The sequence below is a fragment of the Centroberyx gerrardi genome, chromosome 1 (assembly GCF_048128805.1).
Source record: "Centroberyx gerrardi isolate f3 chromosome 1, fCenGer3.hap1.cur.20231027, whole genome shotgun sequence".
Lineage (NCBI taxonomy): Eukaryota > Metazoa > Chordata > Actinopteri > Beryciformes > Berycidae > Centroberyx > Centroberyx gerrardi.
In genome coordinates, this window is record NC_135997.1 from 11,959,998 (window position 1) to 11,981,861 (window position 21,864).

Consider the following 21,864-nt stretch of genomic DNA (forward strand, 5'->3'; position numbering starts at 1 on the left):
AGATAATGAGAGGTGTGTGAGTGTGTGTGTGTGTGTGTGTGAGAGAGAGAGAGAGAGAGAGACAACTCAGAGGAATACTCACTCATTATGGCCGTGTGTGAGGGTGAGTCTGTGACAGGGATGAATATATCATTGGCTGCCCTTTGGTCAGTCGCCATCAGAAGTATAACAGATGGAACTGATGAACTGTTTCCATAGAGTTTGGGCTTTACAAGCGCTGCTGTCCAATTCTCTGTCAACATGTAGTGACCTGAATGCATACTATTATCTTGTATCAAAGATAAAATAAAATAAATAATGTATCAACAATTCTGCCATGAGTTAATCAGTTTTTAAATATAGTATTGAAAACATTTTAAATGAATTCTGTTTTAGAGCACAATCATAACACCTGAGCAAATGCTTCACAAGAGCTGCAGAACATTATCGATTCAAGTCTTCTGTCAGTTTTCTTTTGGTGTTCTTTCTTATGATGGTTGTGTCTTGGCAGTGTCCATTTATTGGGTGAATAATTCAAAATGAAAGCCCTCCTGGCATTTATCATACCTCATCAGTATGCGTTTCAGCCAACTTCCTGATATTCAACTTGCCTTGTGGACACAGAATTAGAATAAGTGTAGGTTAGGGTTTGTACATCTACAGCAAGCAAATGAAGAGGGGCACTGCATAGACTTAACACTACAGTAGGCTATGTAGGTTAGTGCAAATATATTAAATGTCACACTTGCCTACAGGACACTTTTATCACCATCAATTTTCCATCCATGCAGTTTTTCACAGACTCAACTTTGATTGGCTATGAATTTATTGATGAAAATACGTCAAAACCTGCTGCTTTTTCTTTTAATACTTTATTGTTATTTTTAGAATACCCTGATCCTTAAAGGTTGGCTGGGACAGCAGCTATGGTGTTTGATTTCCGCTTGTAATAAAAAAGATTCAAAACGAAAAGGACTTGTTCCCCCTCGTCAACCCACACAGCCACTTTATCATACTATAAAGCAAGGAATCTCTGTCTGTATGTGTGTCCTTCGCATATCTCGAGAACCGTTCGTCCGATCTACTTCACACTTGGCGGGTGTATTGCTGGGGACCCAAGGAAGTGCAGTGTCGGATTTGGTGCAATTTGGACACGCGACACGTTCAATGTTAATAAACTTTGCATAAACAAGTGAACAGCGCTCTGTGCAGCAGCGGGGCGAATTCGTCGTTCCATTCGTTATTGAATGGATAAGAATTCTCATCACATCTACAGCGCATTTGACAAATAAAGCAATTATATATTTTCTGGGGCGCCCTGGTGGCTCACCGAGTAGAGCGCGTACCATAAGGTTCAGTCCGTCAGTTCGAATCCAGCTCGCGGTCTTTTGCTGCATGTCCTCCCCTCTCTCTCTCCCATACCTTCCTGTCTCTCTCTCAGTATCTCTCTGTCAATAAAGCATAAAATGCCAAAAAAAATCTTTAATAAAAAAATAAAGCAATTATATTTTTTCTTAAGTAATGAAATCAAGATACTTGAATGCATACTTGTGTATATAACATTAAGTTGTTAAAAGTGTTCAAAACAGCTACCGTAGGAAAGGCTTTGCCAATCAGAGCTTTCCCCAAGAGGAACAAGCTAGCTCAGGAAAGCAGAGCTCTCCGTAACCTTGACAACTGTGATGCATTTTTGCCTTAGGCTTCCTGGGAATGACTAATTAAATATATTCATTTTTCTTAATAAGGGTGACATATGTAAACCTTCCCATTATACACGTGAGACTGTGGTCTTTGCACGTATTCCAGGTCTGTCTGTGATTTATTAATCACAGTTGTCCTAATGAGGTGCAGTATGTGCGCTAAGAGGAGAGAAGACTAACTGCTGCCTAGACGAACACTAGATCTTACAATGCGTAGCTGTGTTGTACATCATTGTTGTACCTGTATGAGTTTTGACCTCTCTATATGGTAACCCTTGAATGTGTTTATAACATTCAACTGACCTAGACACATGCACTTTCAGGAATACTGATGAAATACTTATGTCAGCTATAGAAGTTTATATAATAGCATTTTTCAGTGGGAAAATGTGTTTGAGTGAAAAATTCTAAATGAAAGTCCCTATCAGTTGCCATTTTTAAATGAAGAACATACCTTAGGGTTAGACACAAACATTTGTGTTATCAGGATGAGTCAGGACAGTAAAAACACTTATCTATTGGACATAGCTGGAGAAATGTTTTTAAAGCCAGAATAAACTGCAAGAAGCTCTAGGTAGTTTATGTGGCCAAGCTGCCACTGACATCTGCCTGTGAGCTTGAGCCTTCACTGCCCTGGCGCCCGGTGAAACTCACCATCCTGAATTCAAAGTAGGATGTCAATAGGTTGAGCTTGTTTAGTTTTGTTGCTGTGCCCTCCCTGCACAGCCCTTCCGAGGACACGGGGGCCGGGGAGGACGAGGGAGACCTCTGCTTCAGTGTCGGCAAAGTGTCACAGTGGCTGCCTCTTCCTCAGGTGTGAGCGGTGGGTACATGACGCGGGACCAGCCACCACTTACTGGATATGTGCCAGCTGAGCAGGTCACACAGATGGCGTGTTGCAAAGCATTCACAGAATACCAAAAAAAACAAAACTCATCCTTTCTGTGTTGATGTGACTGAGAACTAAACCCATTTGAAGAAACAAAAATGTCACTCATATACAGTAGCGGAGCGACCACGGGGGCAGAGGGGGCAACCGCCCCAGGGCCCACGCTCAGTAGGGGCCCCCCTACTGAGCTACTTTTTGGCTGGACCGCAACAGCGGGGCCAGCCCTATAAACGCGAATGTCTGTCACTGACTGACTGAGTGATGAAGTTACACCATTGGTTGGCCGTGGCACGTGGCACATCATAGGATCACAGAGCCAGAAATTGAAGTTTTGTTTTCTCCGCCATCTTGTTTCTCCGCTGAGATCGGGAGCCCGCTTCTCCCACACAGTAAGCAGGCTGACCAATATCATGCATGTAAGCTGAAGCTAAAGTAGAATCTATACAATTATATCATATCGCCGTTTATTTCGATGCATATGCGCGAGCTCAGTCCACCTGACAGCCCTCTGTTCTGTCGGCGGAGAGAGAGACACAGACAAGCATGGAGGTTTCGGCGCACCGAGGGCTTCGGTTCCGACCAGTGCCGATAGCTGGGCGCCGATTTGTTCCCAGTGATCCGGCCGAGATTTCGGTGGGGGTCCTGACGCCGATGCGTCACCAGGTGTCCGGCGAACGGCGTTTTCGGCACCGATGAGTACCAGAGCGACCGGGGCTTGGATCAGGAGGATCAGTGCAGGCCGTGGGCGCGGTGGAGAGGACAGCGGCGGAGAGAGGAGATGGGACGCGCTGGAACGGAGATCAGTATGGATGTATTCTGTATATTAACAGTCTACAGCGGAGTTAGTTACACCATTGGTCAGCCATGGCACGTGGCACACCCATACATGGTCCAGCCATATACTAGGTTTTGACCTAGTCTTGTTCATTATAGCCTAATTTACGTGTGTCTGTGAACCATTCCCATCAGCAGCGCCAGTGCCGAACGAAGTTTCAGCCGTCTGAGGCTAATTAAGAGCTATTTGCGTTCGTGCATGGATGAGGCCAGACTATCCAACCTCACTTTGCTGTGTGTTGAGCGGGACATAAACATTGATAAAGACAAAGTGGTTGGCAGGTTTGCCACCATGAAGGAGAGGAGGATTAAGTTTTAAAAAGGGACCATCATGATATGTACAAAATTCGTTAACCTGTTCGGATTATTTTGTTCTATGGAGGATGTTACACAAATGGACTACACTAAACTACAGCAGGCTGAGCAGGGACAACAATTGGTGAGTGAAACATCCATAATTAGTCTTTTTAACTTATATTTTGGTTATGAAGAAATCAGTCAGAATGTTAGATTAATCTATTGTTCAACTCCATGCTTACCGCATCTCGGCACCTATCTGTGTCACTGCCTGTGGTGTTACTGTCTACTTTGTATTTGAAGAGGCCTTGTAATTGTTATAGACCGCCGTGTCTATTTTATATTTGAATATGCCTTGTATAGTGTTTGTATAGTGTATAGTGTATAGTATAGTATAGTGACAGCGACAGCCTGTCGCTGTCTGTGTGGTGGTGTTGCTGTGGTGCTGAACCGGGCGCTGTCCTTGGTGCTGAAACATTTGAACGCGACTGGCAACCTGTTTTCTTTTTTTGTTCTTCAGAACAAGCTTGTCTGACAAAGTGGCTCTGGCTTCACTGTATGTTTTCTTAGACATTGGATTGCTTGGCTCAATAAGTGACAATTTGTGTTCATGGATAGGATAGGATAGGATATATCAGCTATTTTACAGTTGTGAATTTTAAAATGACTTTATCAGAAGGACCCCTCGAGAATGCTCCGCCCCCTCTGTGCTGAGAGTCTAGCTCCGCCCCTGCTCATATATGATCAATCTTTCCTTCACTTTCAGTTATCTGGGGGAGTGACAGCGGGAGACTTTCGCCGCATTCTGAGCAGGAACATGTAAAACAACACTCAACGTAAAGAGAGAAACTTAACATAGTTTAAAACCCTTTCTAAGGTCCCTCATGCGGGACCATCACTACAAACACGTTTCACAGCCAAGCTTTGTTCAAACCAACAGAACTTTATTTTAAATTCTAGTCAAGATCCTAAGGTTTCCAAAGATACCAAATATGTCATGCTTAATTACAGGGTCATGTGTATAAAATGATGCACACATTTTTTCCCATTTGTTGTAATGATGCAGCCATAAAAAAATTGCATCTTGGGTTTGAATATTTCACTCAATATAAGCGTGCTGTAGCTTCAATGAAGCGTTGGAACAAGCAAATACAGAATATCTATGTGACATTGTCGTACAGTATGGAAAACTTTGAAGGTACTTTGAAGGTACTTAAGAGGAAATTTAAGGGGAACCTCAGGGTGCAAGGGGTTAAATCACGCCCATAGAAAATGTTTTGGGAGAAGTGACCTCGTTCATGCTGCAAAGCATTCAAAAAACACCAGAGGGAAAAAAATATATATATATGAAGTGAAAACATTTTACTTAAACAATTTAAGCAACGCAATGATTTTTGCAGAAAATGTAATCCAATACATGTTTTCATCTTGTTCATCTTTCATTTTACATGAAGATACCATGTACTTAGAATCCTCATATTACCTGTGCATGAATGTATTGATTTCTGTTGCATCACAAAATACACACAGAGTAACGATCAATTAGACTGATGCAGGAATATTGATTGCATACCAACCCTTTTCTCCCTGTTGAGCAGTGGTTTGTTACAGCAAAGCTTCTTTACTTCTTTACTTCTTTACTTTAAAAAGGAAACTCCATCCTGTGCTGGTACAAGTCCTTATGCTTGCTTCCTTTGACAGCCACCTATATGGCTATGTCAAACATGCAATAATGAGATCGCGTGGGCTTTGAATCCATCTAACCCCGCCGACAGTCTTTTTGTAGTATGTTTGGTAAAAAAAGGTCAGCAGGTCATGTTCTAAATTTGTTGACATGCTACAGAATCCGCCGTCCTCCTCGCTCTGTCTCCAGGCACACAACAAACCCCAAAATAACAGCGTATGTTTGACAGATGGAGTCTGGCTGTCATCAAAGTTTCACAATGAGGTGTTTTATAGATGCAGAAGTTATAGATAACTGCCAGACTCACAGCTCCAAACCCCGCTGCACTGAAAAATCCACTCTGGCAGATGGCCTCGACATGCAGACTGCAGACCTGCTCTCCTCCAGCTAAAGCCAAACCATTCCAGTCTGGCCTGGGGACAGAGAAGTGAGTTTTTTTTTTAAGGAGAGTGAGCAGTCCACTTACCTTTGGTATTTCTTTTTCTTTTTCTTTTTTTTTGACAGGTGGAAAGTAGAGTGGGAGAGAGAGTAGGGGAGACATAGGAGAGAAATGTGTGGGGGAACTCAGTCTGAGGTCAGTACGGGCGCAGGTAGTTCCAGAAGTAGCGAAGACCCAGAGAGTTGAAACTTGTGTTGCATGTTTTTTCTCTCTTAAATAACACTGACAAATGCGATTTCTGGAAATGAATAATATTGATTTTCATGCAATTATTCCCTCATTACAGGAAAGCATTAGAGGAAAGCAGCATCATGTCCTGGATTGTACTGTATTATTTTCTTATGTTCAGGTTTAACTGTCACAAATTTGGTTGTTCAAAGGCATACTGAGCAGGATTTTCCCCCTTGAAATAGCAGAAACTCATCCAAAAATTATCCTACTAAATCATCATCAGTCTGTGTCTGCAGAGACCCTGCCTTCTGCCTGGATTTTCTTATTTTTTAATGTTTGGGATGTTTCTGGGCATCAACCTTTTAGCAATGGGTGTGTACACCTGCAACCAAAACCACTGCTGAATCGTTTTATATCTAAAAGCCACTCTGGCTATGGTAGCGATCCCAAACCCTAATACAGAGTAACCGGAGTTCTGGTCAGAGCGAGTGTGTGTACCGTTGTTAGCGTAACTTTGTTGTAGTAGAAAAGCTGATTGCTAAGCTAACCGGCACCTACCTGTTCAACAGAAAACAATTGTTGCTCTTCATCCCCATCCTCTCCTTCAATACTCGCTAACGGGGGAAAGCCAACCCCAGATTCACTCTTTTTGGAACGAGCTTTGTCTGCTTGGCGTTTTGTCTTGAAATTGAAAAAACATAAAATGAAAGATATTGAGGGAAACAGGGGAGAAGGGGACCCAGGGGAGAAATCTCTGGTGGGACTCATTTTATTATTGGTTTTATGTATAATATGGATTAATTCGTAAAACATAATAGTGAGATCAATATGTGCTAGTTTATTACATATGAGCTATTTGTATTGATGACTCTGATTCTCCATATGACTTTCGTGGGTACAAAAAGTGGTAATAGTGATGCATCAGTGTCTGTCAGTTTATTTCTAAGTAGTCGTATGCAAGGTCGGACGATTTCTACTTTAGTTGGGGCGCAGAAAGTGTACTGTATCAGTAATTGCTATTCGGTTCCTAGTCACAGTAAGTAGCTCTACAAGATGGTTCTCCTCTTTACTTACAGGGGCACAAAGAGTAGTGAGTAAAGATGAGGTTTCAATAATTAATGCTTAATCAGGCATGTAGGAGATAAGACCGCAGGAATGTCCTGCCTGCAAGGCTAATAGAAAGCCGAAAGCGCTGCTGCATCTGGTTATTATTGATGCAGCACCTGTAGCAAACCACATATAGACTCACAAATGAAAGTATTTACCAAGGGAGAGAGAGAGGGAGAGAGAGAGGGGAGGAGAGGGAGAGAGAGAGAGAGAGATGAGCAACAGATGGCCTGTCCACAGATGGGAACTGATGCTGAGGCCGTGTGTGAGGGCGCACACCTGCTCTACTCCCAAAAGTCACTCGAACATGCACTGATAAAGTTCATGTCACTGTGCATGCACATACTGTATGCAAACACACTCCTGCGATGAGTGCATACAGCGTCTCGGGATCATGCCCGTCAGGCTTTCTCTCAACTGTCCCATTAATGTCTCCGTTCAAACAGTTGCTGTCTCCCTTCATAGCAGAAGATGGGTCATTACCATTTCATTGCAGTGTCATCCTTCTTCAATTCAAAAGTGCAGATAGCATTAAGTAAGAATTTAAGTGACTTTTTTCTCCCCAGCAAATGATTCCGTACAGTAATGTGAACCATTACTGTTGAAACGTTGTCATTTTACCACAAATTATTTATGAGCAGGTCTCTTTTAACGGATACATCTGACAGAATGGCTGCACAGCATAATTAATTAAATGCCTCTGCTTCACTTCCATAAATTTGTCAACAGCTGAAGCTCTACCCACTGCGTTATCATATGTGATAAACTTAAATACAAACTTTAAGGGGTTCTCTGTTATGCTGTATCGTTAGTCTGAATGGATGGTATTTCTGCTGTATCAATAACATAAATCCACCTGCAGGACCATACTTGCTGAACACATCACACATATTTCACACTGAAAATTTAGCACCACAAATAACACAGTTCAATTCTCATGACAGAGGACATTTTTCATCAAGTAAATAAATCAGTGGGGCGAGTGTGTGAATGTGTGTGTAGGGTAGCAGAAAGCAGAGCAGAGGAAAAGTAGGCTACGTTCTCAAAACGGGAAAAATGTTCACTGTCTAGAGCGGTTGTTCTGAAACGAGGCATGTTTTAATCAGACAGCTCTGTCTATACTGCCGATATCCAACTGACTGTTACAGGAGCTACTTCTACTGTTGCACAAGATAATGATTAGTGATTAGAGTTGGTTTCGACTGTAGATGTTTGATCTAGTTTTTAATGATGCTTGTGAAAATATGTAGCTTCTCACATCACTACTGTTTGTTCAATGAGTCAGGGTGGCAAAGTTCCCTTTCCTGTCTTGCTGTGTGTGTGTGTGTACGTCATCTAGATAGAAAAATAACAGAAATACTCCAATTAGTGACTGGTATGCACACAAGAGGCTTTGCAAAATTTTGAATTCATCATTTAATCACACTCAGACTGCCCTAACGCCAATAAACTTTTTAAGTTTTCTTTTTAAAATAACTATTGAAATGTTGAGCCTTGATAAAATCTCTTATTAAACATGATTTAACAAACAGAAAGAGCATTGTTGGCACACACAGGGCAGATCGATTTGTTTGTAGTTGACTAGAGCAGTTGACTCGTACCTATTTATAGAAAGTAATTAATTCATGGTCACAAAATCATCAGGGCATCAGGGTTCTGATCCATATCGACAGCAACGTAGGTCGCACTGATGTTTGTGAGCTTGATATTAATGTAGATGATGCAACTATAGATAGACCTAATATTCAAAAATAATGATAGCTAGTATAACAAGAACCTCCTCAGCACTCCTACACACTCAGACTTCTCTCCATGCTGCAGCCTTGACGTATGTAACCACATGGATAATACATAGTGTTCGCCATAGCAGAAGGTCAATGCGGGGTCTGTTTCATTTACAAAGGCAGAAGCTTCTTAAAAACACACCTATGGCTTTGAATTCAAAATTGTATTATATTTACTACTTTGTGTTATACTATATAAATTGCTGCAACATATACTATATGGACAAACATCATTTGATAAGACCAGAAATAAGATGCTGCATAATTTAACGTGCTAACTAGGCAGTCTAATTGCAGTGGGGATAAATGAGTCCCTGGTAGGGATGGGACAATATATCGAAATTCAAAATGTGACAATATGTGGGACAGAAAAATGAATTGTGATATTAGTTAGATTTTATTCTGCTGCAGCAAGCACAAATGAGATGACATTTTTAAATAGTTGTTTACATTCTAGCAAGCCAATGCCATCGCTAGAACGCTACTTTGTCATTGAACTTTTATTTATTACGTGGTTGTATCGAATTGTGAAGCCCATATCGTGAGATAAGCATATCGTCCCATCCCTAATCCCTGGTTCTTTCACTCCTGAGTTTAGATACTATAAAAAAGCTACATACTCTAAAGCTCAAACTGCCCTCTAAGGGCGGTGAGACAGTCGAGAATGGCATTGGCCTTCCTTATGACATGCCTCGCAAAGATTTTGGTTCAGCTTTCTTTCTATGTAAGCTGCATTTCAAACATGTTTTGCCTGTCAAGAAAGTTTTTCACATAAAACTGTCTGCCCATAAACTATATGTGTGTGAACAGTTATTATTATTGTTCACACCGCTAGAGTCAACAATGGATCAGCCAACTAATCACACTCCCTCTTGGAAACTACTGGCCCGACTTTGAAGAAACTTGGGTAAATGACGTATCCTGTCAGTGAGATTTGACATGAACAAAATTATGCCTAAATTCCAGTGAACAATAGCAGTGAAGTGACAACATTCCATTCATTGTGTACACAGAGGAGCTGGCAGGGGTGGAGAGTCATCACAGAGTGGAAAAAAGAAACAGATTGTGCAGGTGAGATTAAAAAAAGAAGGAGCTTGCAAAGACAACTCACCTCAAAAGAAACAGACAAATGAACAAGCAAAAAAAGGAGCCAAAAATCCAACTGAATTTGATGGCAGAAACGACAAATAAAACTCACCGAGGAGCAAACAGATCTAACAAAACAGGATGCAAAAATGAAAAACAAGGACAATAAAATTGAACTTGCATGCATCAATCTAAGGGAAAGTAAGATTGTGGTAGTGTGTATGTATGTGTGTGTGTGTGTGTGTGTGTGAGAGAGAGCGAGAGAGAGAGAGAGACTGAATTGAATTAGAACTAGTAACGTTACTGAACTACTTTTGATTATACTGTTGTTGATATGATTGTTGATATTCGTTAGATTACTGATTATTCATTATTAAGTATTAGTCAGTGTTGCAATCTTACCCCATTTGACTGCATATGGTAACATAGGTTTTCTTTTTGCTGTCATGCCAATAAAGCAAGTCTCTCATAATTTGAGAGACAGAGAGAGAGAGAGAAAGAGAGAGTTTCATTAATCAGGGAAAACCTTAAGCAATTTGTTACATTAGACAGGTCTTTAGTCTGTATTTAAAATTGTTGAGAGGATGTTGTCACTGACTGCCCCACAGGGGTTCCTGCATTATGGGCACGTGTTGACTGAAGGCTCTGAGTTTAGTTTGTTGTTTGATGTTTAGTTTGCTCCAGCATCTCATACTGCTTTGGCGCTGTCGTGGAGGTTTCTGTATCGACATACGCTCAGCTACCTGTACCTGTATCAGTGTAATACAATATGTTTTCCACTGGCTTCAGGGCATGTGTGCTCCCTTATGAGTTGTGACACTCGGTGCCCATTAAAAGGCATCTCATTAAAGCAAAATTAATCCTTTTCATTAATAATAGTGCCTCTCTATTATTTATCGAATTAGCATGGGGATGCGTTGATTCAAGCTGTGTCAAAGCTGCCCACTCAATGCAGTGTCTCTTTAATTGGACCACATGATTCATTTCAGCTTTTTAACTAAACATTGTGTCTTTATTGAACTTTGTCATAATTGTGCTAGTCACGGTATGATCTTTTAAAATTCATACAGATTAAAACCTGTAGGGAAAGTACCATTTTTTTCCCATGTTGATTAGTACTTTAACACTTAAAGTATTGTCCAAATTAACCCGATATACACAGCTCCTGCCCCCATTAGAGACTACAGTTGCAAACAAAAGTTCATTGGTCTATGTAGGCTATATTTGAAGTGATTAGCTGTCTAGACTGGGAACCAGATTGGGAAGCTTGGGCTGAATCACCATGACAGAATATCCTCGATTCTTCATGTAGGGACTCAAAGTGGTTAAAGGTGAACAGAGCAATATTTATAGATTATATCAAACATGAAATTCATGCATGTTTTACCCAAAAAATCCACAAACCCTATTGAGACAGGAATATCTGGGCACTTTTGATCATTTTAAATAATTCTTGAAATTGTCAATCAAGTTACAGTCTCAACGGGCTTCACAACGCCCACACTATCAAACAGTGATGTCAGTGATTGTAATCACGTGAGAAACCTGTGTCCCAAAATATCACAACCATCATATACTTTGAGGGGGATTTGTCTTTCCCAATATTTAAAGATTGTCAAGTGTTCAGAGATCACATAAAGAATTTTTGTGTGCATGTCTTGCCGTTTGAGTAATCGGTAAAGTGTAGTTAAAATTAAAGTGACTAAGGTGTGTTTGTTGTTGTTGGGTTTTTTTTTCTTTCCATCTCAGTGTCCAGAATCAATCAACAAAATCCTTAGTGTGTGATCCACACTCACTGCATGATAATGAAGCGAAGCTTACAAAGCTAGTTCAGTCAGGCAACTTGAGTGGCGCTGTGCTCTGGATCAGCTGATGTGTCAGCTGAGTTTGCATATTGCCATCACCAACTGGGCGGTCTATTTAAGCTGTCAAACTCACTTGCTCATTCTCTGCTGCTGCTCGCCCTGCTGCCGCTGCTGCTGCTGACTGTGTATCTTACACTTTACCTGCTAGTCTCGCCGTCAACATGTCCGTCGACATTTCTGAATCAGAGGATGATGTATAGGCTTGAGGGACGATATGAATCCCACTCCCGATACTTTAATTCCAGCCACTGGTGATCCATCTGATCAAACCAAGGAGGAACTGATGCCTTGCACTGGCACTGTTTGATATAAACAAAATATCTGACTCGTATTTTCACTCTGTATGCCCGTAACATTACAGCTCCAGCAGGTTGAGCCATGAGAACTGATCCTCTTTTATTTGGTCTTTATCCAGCTCCACCTTCTTCAAGGGACGTCACTACAAGAACACAGGGAACTACACTCCCCTCTGCACCGACTGAAGTCCCCTTCTTCCCTCCTGCCGCTGCAATTTTTAATGTTTAATGCATTCTTTGCTATCATGTTGCAAGCTATGTATCTACAGCTAAATTGGATTTATTCTAAATCTGAATCATTAACAGGTTGTTGGCTGGGCTTCTTTTTCAATGTCATGTTATGTCTGTAAATTAGAGGTGTATTTTGGCATATGCATGAGATGCTGACATGCTGCTGGTTGCCACCTCGGTGAAAAGCACATGCACTAAGATTGCAACATGGTGTTGCTACATAGGCTAGGTACATTTAGCAGCACAGAATATTTCCCATCTGTATGCCCTCCAGTCTTAACAGACACCACTGCTCCTGCAGGTCTGGGGGGGTCATATTATACAATGGTTCTCTGGTGTTACCAAATGAGTTGCTATCACTGGAACCAGAGCTAAAGTCCATTGCCCTCTTCAAATTATATTATATTCACAATCATCACAGCTTGCCTACTATGATGCTCTCAGCGGTCTAGAAATGATCATGATGTTTTGCGACACTGAAGCAACAGTTAATATTTCAAAGGCCGCTCTTCGATGCTCATTATTAACAGTCTAATTACACATTTAGCATAGGCATGTATTATGAGCAATTTCCTCTTGTGCGCTGCATATATCCTGAGTAATGAGAATAGCTGATGCTCTATCTTGCACCCTTAAAATGCCATTCAACTTAATTATGTGTCATAATTTGATGCACCAAGTTGTGAGATGATGCAATCAGTTACACACTTTTTGACCACCCAATAATTGACAAGCTTGGTCAAAAAAGACTTCCTCACTACCTCTAAGACACGTAAGACAAGTTGAAGTGATTTAGTATTACCAATCATGATTTGAGCAGCGAGGCATACAGTATGGTTGCAGCTAGAGGGAAGTATAGTGAGTGACCAACAGTACTTTATTCCAGTTATACACTCATATAAAGCATTAGATGAGGTACATGAAATAAGAACCATGACTCCTGTAGCTTGTGACTGTCGTACATTTGGATAGGTCAAGGTAAATGGATAGAAAAAAAAGACAATGAAACTCCTACGTTTTTTTGTATCAGGTTTCACTGCCAAACCTTTTCTGCCTAACAACCCCATTTTAAGGCCAGAAAAATTCATGAACCCAGTCATTTAAAATTTTGACATTTCTTGGTCCTTGCATAATATTGTATCACAGAAGACTATTTACTACCATTGCATAGTGCAGCCTAGGAGTCACATGTGCACTTGAGTTGGTTTCCATATTACAGTTCACATTTAGCCTTGATTTACAATTGTGTCAGGCTACACAGTCAGAGCATGTTGGCACTTGTTCATTTTCACTCACCTTTGTCGAATGAGATGGTTGGGCTTGTGCATTATACTGCAGCCCATCAAGGAGGCGTAATTGAAAGTCTCTGCTATCCAGCCTGGACTGGTACTTTGACTTCATGCATATAACAACACTACATTTTTGTCACAAATAAGTGCTTGCAGAGGGAACCAACAGTTTTAATGCACATGGTGACAGTTCTGAGTAATCCTCCACCACCGAAACTCGAGAATGCAGTCCGATGTCATGACAGTTTAATCAGCTGTTCAATAGCGCTGGCAGCCAGGGTCACACAGGTGGCATCACAATGGAATGGGTCCCTCACCAAGTCAAACTTCAACATGTCTAAGCCTGGAAAGTAAGATAGTGCTCCTCCAAGTTTCTCAGAATGATCATCTGAATCCATCAATCTGGTCACTCATCATGATGTTTTTTTTCTTTCTGCATGCTCACGTTCAATTAAGTTTCCCAAGCATTGGTTGGCACTATTGGTTGGAAACATAGGACCATTTGATGAAAGCATATACAGAACGGTTTAACTACTTTGTACTGGCAAACCATATTAAATAACAACATGATCTCACACAAATACGTGAAATGAACACGATCTCTAAAACAGCGATTTACGTGCTGTGGACACTTATTATGGGAAAATAACGTTTCTCCACCATGAACTGAATTACGTTCCTCCACCACAAATTTAAATACGTTCCTCTGCCACGAATTTAAATACCTTTGCTCCACTACGAATTGAATTACATCCCAAAGGTTGGTTAACGGTTAAATTTAGGCAAGTAAAACGACTTTGGATAAATTTAGGCAAGTAAAACAAGTTTGGTTAAGAAAACGTAAATTTAACACTTTACGTTCCACCAACATGTAATTTGCCGTTAACATGTCGTGTTCATTTCACGTTTTTCTGTGAGATCAGTCTGTTAAATAAGATGTTCTTGTTCCAACATTCTGGAGTGTTATGGGAGGCAAAACATTCAATCTGTTGCTAAACTTAGTACAACCTGAAACGCCTGGTGAGGAGATAGTGAAAATATTAAAGGACCACTTTGCATTGCACAATTTTGTTGCTGCTCTGAAACAGTCATCTGAATTTGGACACAGATTGGTATGTGGGCTATGAAGTGAAGCTATTCAAAAGCGTTTACTAACAGAAGCTAACCTAAAACTGGAAAAGGCTATAGATTAGTACGTCAATGGAGATGGCAGCTAGAGAAGCTCAGCAGCGAAGTGTAATTACCAAAGGAGAAACAAAACAAAACATGTACAGAAGATGGAACATGAACAGGAAGAACAAAGTTAGAACGAGTCTGATGATGAAAATACAGTGACAATACTGGGTGACACCACTGTTGGAGGGCAAAACTGTGCGGATGCAAGTGCTGTGTACAGGGAGAAGCTACAACGCCTCATCCCATAAGCAACTAAGCTAAAGTTATGGAGCTACACTGGTGAGCCTCTTCCAATGTTGAGAGTTGTGGATGTGTCAGTGGAGCGTAACAAGCAGTCAAGGATGCTCCCACTGCACATCATTCAAGGAAAGCGTCCAGCTCTGCTAGGCCGCAGATGGCTGGAGAAGCTCCAGTTGAACTGGTAAGACGTGCTTCTGGTCCGTGACGGAGACACGGGTTCACTACAGGAGATCTTGAGAAAGCATCAAAGGTGTTCAATGGAGAACTTGGCGGTATGAAAGACATCACTGTTAAGCTGACAGCAAGCCAAAACAACCTGTCCCATGTGCCATCAAACCTAAAGTAGAAGCAGAACTAGAGAGGCTGGTGCAGAGTGGAGTATTGGAACTACTGAGCACAAGCGAATGGGCCGCTCTAGTTGTCCCAGTCATCTAGAAGATGGAGCACCAAGCATCTGTGGTGATTTTAAGGTCACTGTTACAGGATAACACTGGTGTAATTGTATTTTTTTCCTATGACCGTTTTTGCCTACGAAAACTCTAAACCCACTGGTGTATTTGCAGAAGCTCCTACTGTCTGTTCTACTGCAGGTTTGTCTTACCTTCTAGAAGTCATTGTTTTCCAAAATACATTAAAAACAGTGCAGAGACAGACTGCTGCATTGGCTGATGTTTTCATTTGAGTTTTTATGTATTGTTTTTATCTTTGTGTCTGTTCTTGTTATAATGTTCCTGCTTAACATAAAGATTTCTATAGTTACTAAGAGACAATTTATTTGAAATAAGTCACAAAATAATTGTGTGAAATGCCACTTTAATTTGCAGGTCTAATCTGTGGAAAGTAGATAGAAATTAGTTGGAAAATAAACAGTACTATGTTTCATTGAAGCTGTGTGTATGAGGATGATGGGTCATCTATATGCAGCTGTGCTCCATCTCTCTAGACAACAACTCAAAGTTCAACAGCTTCAAACAGCCTTTTGGCCAACCTACAAACTCTTTATTGCGTCATTGCTGAAAAAGCTGCCAACACTACTGCTGGTAAATTGTTAAATCCCAGATCAGGATCATCACCAAAATCTAATCGACAGATCCTTGGTCCAAGGGAAGAAAATGTAGAAAATGCAGAAAATGGAAAAAGTAAATCACTGTTAAAATATTCAAGAAATACTGCCTTGGAAAATATGCACACAGTTCGGTTTTTCAGAACAAATCAAAAGCAGTGAAACTCATTAAAAGCTATCACCAGCAAATATGACAAATGATAGTGAGACATTCTTTGAAAACGTCAGCCATGCCCCCCCCCCCCCCCCCCCCCCCCCCACACACACACACACACACACACACACACACACAGCACACTACCACCAGCAATCAAGTAATGACGCTGAAACAAGTACCACATTCGCTGGAAAATCGAAATATTAAAGAAAAGACAGGGAGTCCAGAGATTAAATAATCTTATAGTGATTTTTTTTAAAGACAAAATCAATCAATCACAGATAATGTCTGTGTATACACTACATGCAAAAGTACAGTTCATGGCAGACCTCATTAATAATCCCTCATTAACAACCATTAATAACCCACTTTAATGAATCTAAAGGAAATTCATGACAATAAGCTGATTTGCGCAGAACCTCTGCAAATATGGCACAGAATTACAGTGCACCAGTGATTCTCACCAGCAGGAGATTCTGCACCCGGCTGTGGCATACACAAAGAACTGAACACTTTGCATTCCTATCTTCTTCTTTGTACCATGGCTTTTCTGCCACTTTCCAATTCCCCCAGCATTTAAATGAGAAGACTTAAGGATTAACATCACGCCACATGGTCAGTCATGGGCCAAACACCCAGGAGAGATTGGAGAATTATTTCCTTTTCCTCTGTACTCATCCATTCCAGGTGGGTTTTAAGAGACTGACTTGTAATTCCTTAAAGCCAGGCCATGGAAAAGGACTGTCAGATGAAGTAGGTGCAGTAATTAATAGGGCTGCCAACAACCTTGGGGCGAAAGAGAAAGACGTTCCAAATGGGAAGGCATCGTATGACGACTTGTCAAAGATCCAGACAGCTGTGAGAAACCTCAACATTCAAGAGGAAGAAATCTGACGTGGACAGCTTGTTGCCTGCTCATGTGGTCACGGTCAGGGACATTGACTATTCACCAGGTATCCTTACTGCTATAACACTATGTTTAGATTCATGAGGCAGGAGCACACAATGATTTTAGAAAACATTACTGTCATGATGTAAAAACAAGAGAAAACTAGCTTAGGTACATACTTGCCAGCTGTGAGTGTCTTGTCAAATAAAGTAATAAGTGAGAAAAAATGTTGTGATAGTGATGATGATAGTCATGGATACAGACAACACCTCTAGTCTTTTATCGACACCATTAATTGCGATGTAGAAACGGGCACAAAACTAGAGTAGAAAGATCATTTGTTTCCAGTCTTGGATGACATCATGACTTCTGAGTGATGAGATTAATAGATCGGTCATAGAGATAATCAAAAAGGTACTGACAATCTCTTTTATTATAATGCAGTTGAAATGTAATGATTATTGAAAATGAATAAAAAGTGTGTGGTTGTGTGATGAAGTCTGCTTGAGTAGTTGTGTGGGTCAATCATGATAAGGTATTTTAATAACTGCGTTCTAGGTAAGAAGATTCAACGTTTGAATAGTTTGTGATTGTTCTGAATAGCATAACATTACATTATGCTATATTGTTTAGACTTTAGTGCTTTTTTTCTTAATGTTTAACCTGGAGTTTCATAACTCTTTGAGGCTTTCATGAAAAAAGATGCAATTGACTATTTGATGTATAAAAAAAAATTGTCTAGTGCGGAGCTATTTAATGTATGCATCAATTGTAAATATGGTAGTAGTCCATTAAGTCCATGAAAGGAGTGAGATGAGCTTACATGGGCTTTTCTAGCCGACTAATGACGTTTACATTCATCAACCCGAAATCAGGTTACTGGGTAGCCGGGTTAAGAATGTAATTCTCTGTGCATGTAAACACAGCCACTGAAAACCACTGAGGACCAACAAGGCTAATGAGTGTCAACACACTTAGTCCAGGCTTCTAATGAATCTGCACAAACAAAGCAAACAAAAACAACATCCAAGCAGCAACAACAAATATCCAAACCCAAAAAACCCAAAAGATTCTCACACATTAACATGCACAATCAAAGTTCATACCTCTGAATTCACAAAAAATGTCAGCTTTGGTGAAAAATCATTTGGTTTGTTGTGCTTTAAATGACTAAGATACGATTTTTGATAAGCTGTCAAATATTGCCTGTGAATGATGGGTTTTCTTTCACGCCAGTTCCACTGAAACAGCTCTAAGTCCCAGTTTTGAAGAAACTTTCCAACCCTGTGATTGATTAGGCCATAAGTACCGAGTGGCAAGCAATGCTGGCAGGCACCAATATGTTTGGATGTTTGGTATTAAGATCATTGCACAGAATCTTTAAGCCTAATGTTTTATCTAATTTGTCTTCACCTCCTCTAGATCCAGGCAGAAGTCCCTGGGTAAATTACATGCGGGGTGCAACCCTCATCCTTGCAACTTTAGTCCCATTTCACAGTGTGTTTGATGTCACAGAAAAAGGCACAGAAAATCAGACACACACACAAAACTGAAGTAACAAGGGACTGTTTAGCAAATGGTGTGTTGTCTTCTGTGACAGTTACCCATGTCGAGGAAACATTGAAGATGTTCATACACAGAGCTGCGGTTTGATTAAAAACTGAGCGGGGTTGCTGCAAATTGGCTTTCTGGTCAATGAGAGATATACACAAGACACTCTGGTTGGCCTAATCCTGGAGACTAAATCCATTACCTCAGGGCACATGATGCTTAAAGACTTGTTCTGGAGGGACTCTGCTGTTGTTTTGGTTAAGCATACAGTGTCAATGCAGCATTTATTCTGCAGGAAAGCTGCCTCACACTGTGCACCTTTAAACACATCAAAGGAAGAAGTGCTCTTAAACCTATAATAAATCTTAGTTAAATATTTATAGGACTACTTTAGAACAAAAGCTTTTTTAAATGTGGGAAATGTTTTACTTCATGCTCATGGCATTTTCTTTGTCTAGTCAATGTTCTCATTAAGCAGTAGAAATGGCTACAATGAAATTACTTTAATGACATTTTAGTACAAAAGAACTTCTGAAATATACCTTGGTTCCCTCTTTTTGAATATACAATTAAAAAAGGAGATGATTATGACTATTATATGAGTATGATTACACCTGACATGCTGCTATTGGTGACTCAGATCACCTCTTTGCACCCCATTAGCCTATGGAGAGCTCAATTAATGATTCCTGTTATGGATGTTAACTCCCAGCCCAGTTTCTAAGCATCCTGTCATTTATATTTATCTAGGTAATCTAGCCCACTACTCTATGACCAGAGCCAGTGTACCTTATATCTGAAGAGGTTCATTTGTATAACAAATGTATTTATATAATGACTGTATACTTTGCATCAGAAGGCAGTTATATTCCCAAATTACTCAATAAATTACTACTCAAGTCTTTACCAGTTTGTTATTCTGAAACCATACTGTAAGGAGACAAATGCGAGGGCACAAGATGATACAGCATGCACTCAAGATAGACCTCCTTTTAGTTTATTTGTGCCCTCACTTTAATTATTTTTTGCACAGAATGTGTGTTAAATTAATTACCACTTGTCCACATTTTAATGAAATGTTGCCATGGTGCTTTTAAAAGCATGTGCTTGATTTAGCTTATTCGTCAAGTTTCAAAATGATTTCATCCTTGTGCCATAATTAGTTGGATTTACTTGCATTGATTAATTTGGCTTAATCGGCCAGATACTTTGTTTGGTAAAGATTTAGTTGCATCAGAGTAATGTATACAGATTTGTGAATCATGATTTACTTCAGGTAAAACAAACAAGCAGAGGGGATCGAGTGATTAAGGTATTGCAATAAGAGACAATTGACAAGGAAATTGAGAGATAATGGGTTCCTACCATTGTCAATATGCAAATTTGAGGGATGTTATATACAGTCATAGAAATAGACTTGAGGACACTTAGAGCTATCCACCACCAGCTTTTTCTCCATAGGGTGGCTGGCCTTACTGTCTGTGACGGGCTGAGGACCTTGGAGTCAAGCTGCTGCTCCTCCCCATTGAGAGTTGAGGTGGTTTGGGCCCCTGGGATGCCCCCCGGGCCCCTCCTCTTGGAGGTGTACCAGGCAAGGCCAATTGGGAGGAGACCCTGTGGCAGAGCCAGGATGCCCTGGAAGAACTACATGTCTCAGCTGGCCTGGGAGTAGCTGGGAATCCCCCAGGAGGAGCTGAAGGAGGTTCCTGGGAAGAAGTTTATATTGTACCTATATCACACGTTCACTTAAAAAATCACTTTGAAAGCACTTGAATTGCATTTCATGTGTGAAATGTGCTATACAAATAAACATTGTCTGATTGATTTTCTTAGAATTCTCTTATAACCTCTCAAATCCAACAGCTGCAATTTGTTCAAAACTGCTCTTGCGCACAGGGAACTTAACAGAGAGAATCACGGTAATTACACAATCATGGAAATGGAAAAACACCTTAAAACTCTAAAGCTAACTGGCAAATTCAGCTCACAGCTTATAAAAGTGCTTTATTAGATATATATGGAGGATAGAGGAAAGGCAGTTTGAGATAACTGATCCTCTCCCCAATCAGACACACTTGAAAACCACCAGTAGAGAATCACAGCAGGAAGCCTGGCTAGTCACAGTCAGCCCAAACCTAAAATAATTCTGCACCCTCAAACGCTAAATTTAGTAGCAAATTGTGATTTCAATGCTATGTACATGGCAGCCAGAGAGTAAGGGAAGAGAGAAAAGAATATTAATATGAGTATTAATAGTAATTGTATGTATGCATTTATTTGTTCCCAGACATGGTTGTCCAATATTACTCTTGGGCTTTTACATGTGCTTAAATATTTTACCCATTCTTGTGTGAGAATTAAAAAAACATTTTTTGGAAACATTTGGCACAGAAACACAAGCCATGTGTCACTTGGATAAATGTCCATTACTTCTCAACTGTACCTCCTCTAAATGGGTTCAAGATTATATACAAATAAAAGACAATGACATGTTGAGGCCATTGGGTTAGATTTACACTACACCAGTTACATTTTTGCTGTAATAAACTGCTTGTTTTGAATTGTACTCTGTGGTGTGTTGGATACAAATCAAGCACGTACTTCATGGTTGTGTACAACTTCCCTTGTGCAGAAGAGTTTTCAAGTTGATTTTGAGAACAAAATCAAGCTTTTGATTGACTTTGGATTTGTTTTGATATACACAAGGAAGAAGGCATTGTATCAGAACATGGTTTTAACTAGGTTACTTCTAGGTTTCTTTTTATTTGCAATGTAAATTGTCAATATTTACAGACATGTTCACACTCAAAATGTATAAATACAAATAATAACAGCAACATCTTGGGGCTGTTTGGACTACTAGAAAGCTTGCTTTTCCAGTTGAGGATAGTTTCAGATAAATTATAGATGGTGGCATTTTTTATTATTTGCTATTAACAAGAATACAATTTATCCTAGCAAGGCCCACTTGGTTCTGCTGTGGAAATGTTTCTAGTATTTAAGAGCCCTGCCTTTTGTGGACCACCATGAAATGTCTGTGAAGGAAATCAAATTAAATCAAAACCAAGTGTGTTAGCCTACATACCAAAGTGCTCACAATAATTGTGTGTTTTAGAAGTGAAGTTACCCTCCTTTGT

The 21,864-nt window shown here is 40.3% G+C and overlaps 1 protein-coding gene across 1 annotated transcript in view; it reads left to right on the forward strand.

Annotated features, from left to right (window-relative positions):
- Positions 1–3,193: 3,193 nt before the first annotated feature.
- Positions 3,194–21,864, forward strand: part of lmo7b (LIM domain 7b) — an 82,036-nt gene continuing 63,365 nt past the window's right edge. The window contains exon 1 of the mRNA XM_078289893.1: positions 3,194–3,379. The gene's annotated coding sequence lies outside the window, so the exon portion shown is untranslated. The remainder of the gene's footprint in view (positions 3,380–21,864) is intronic.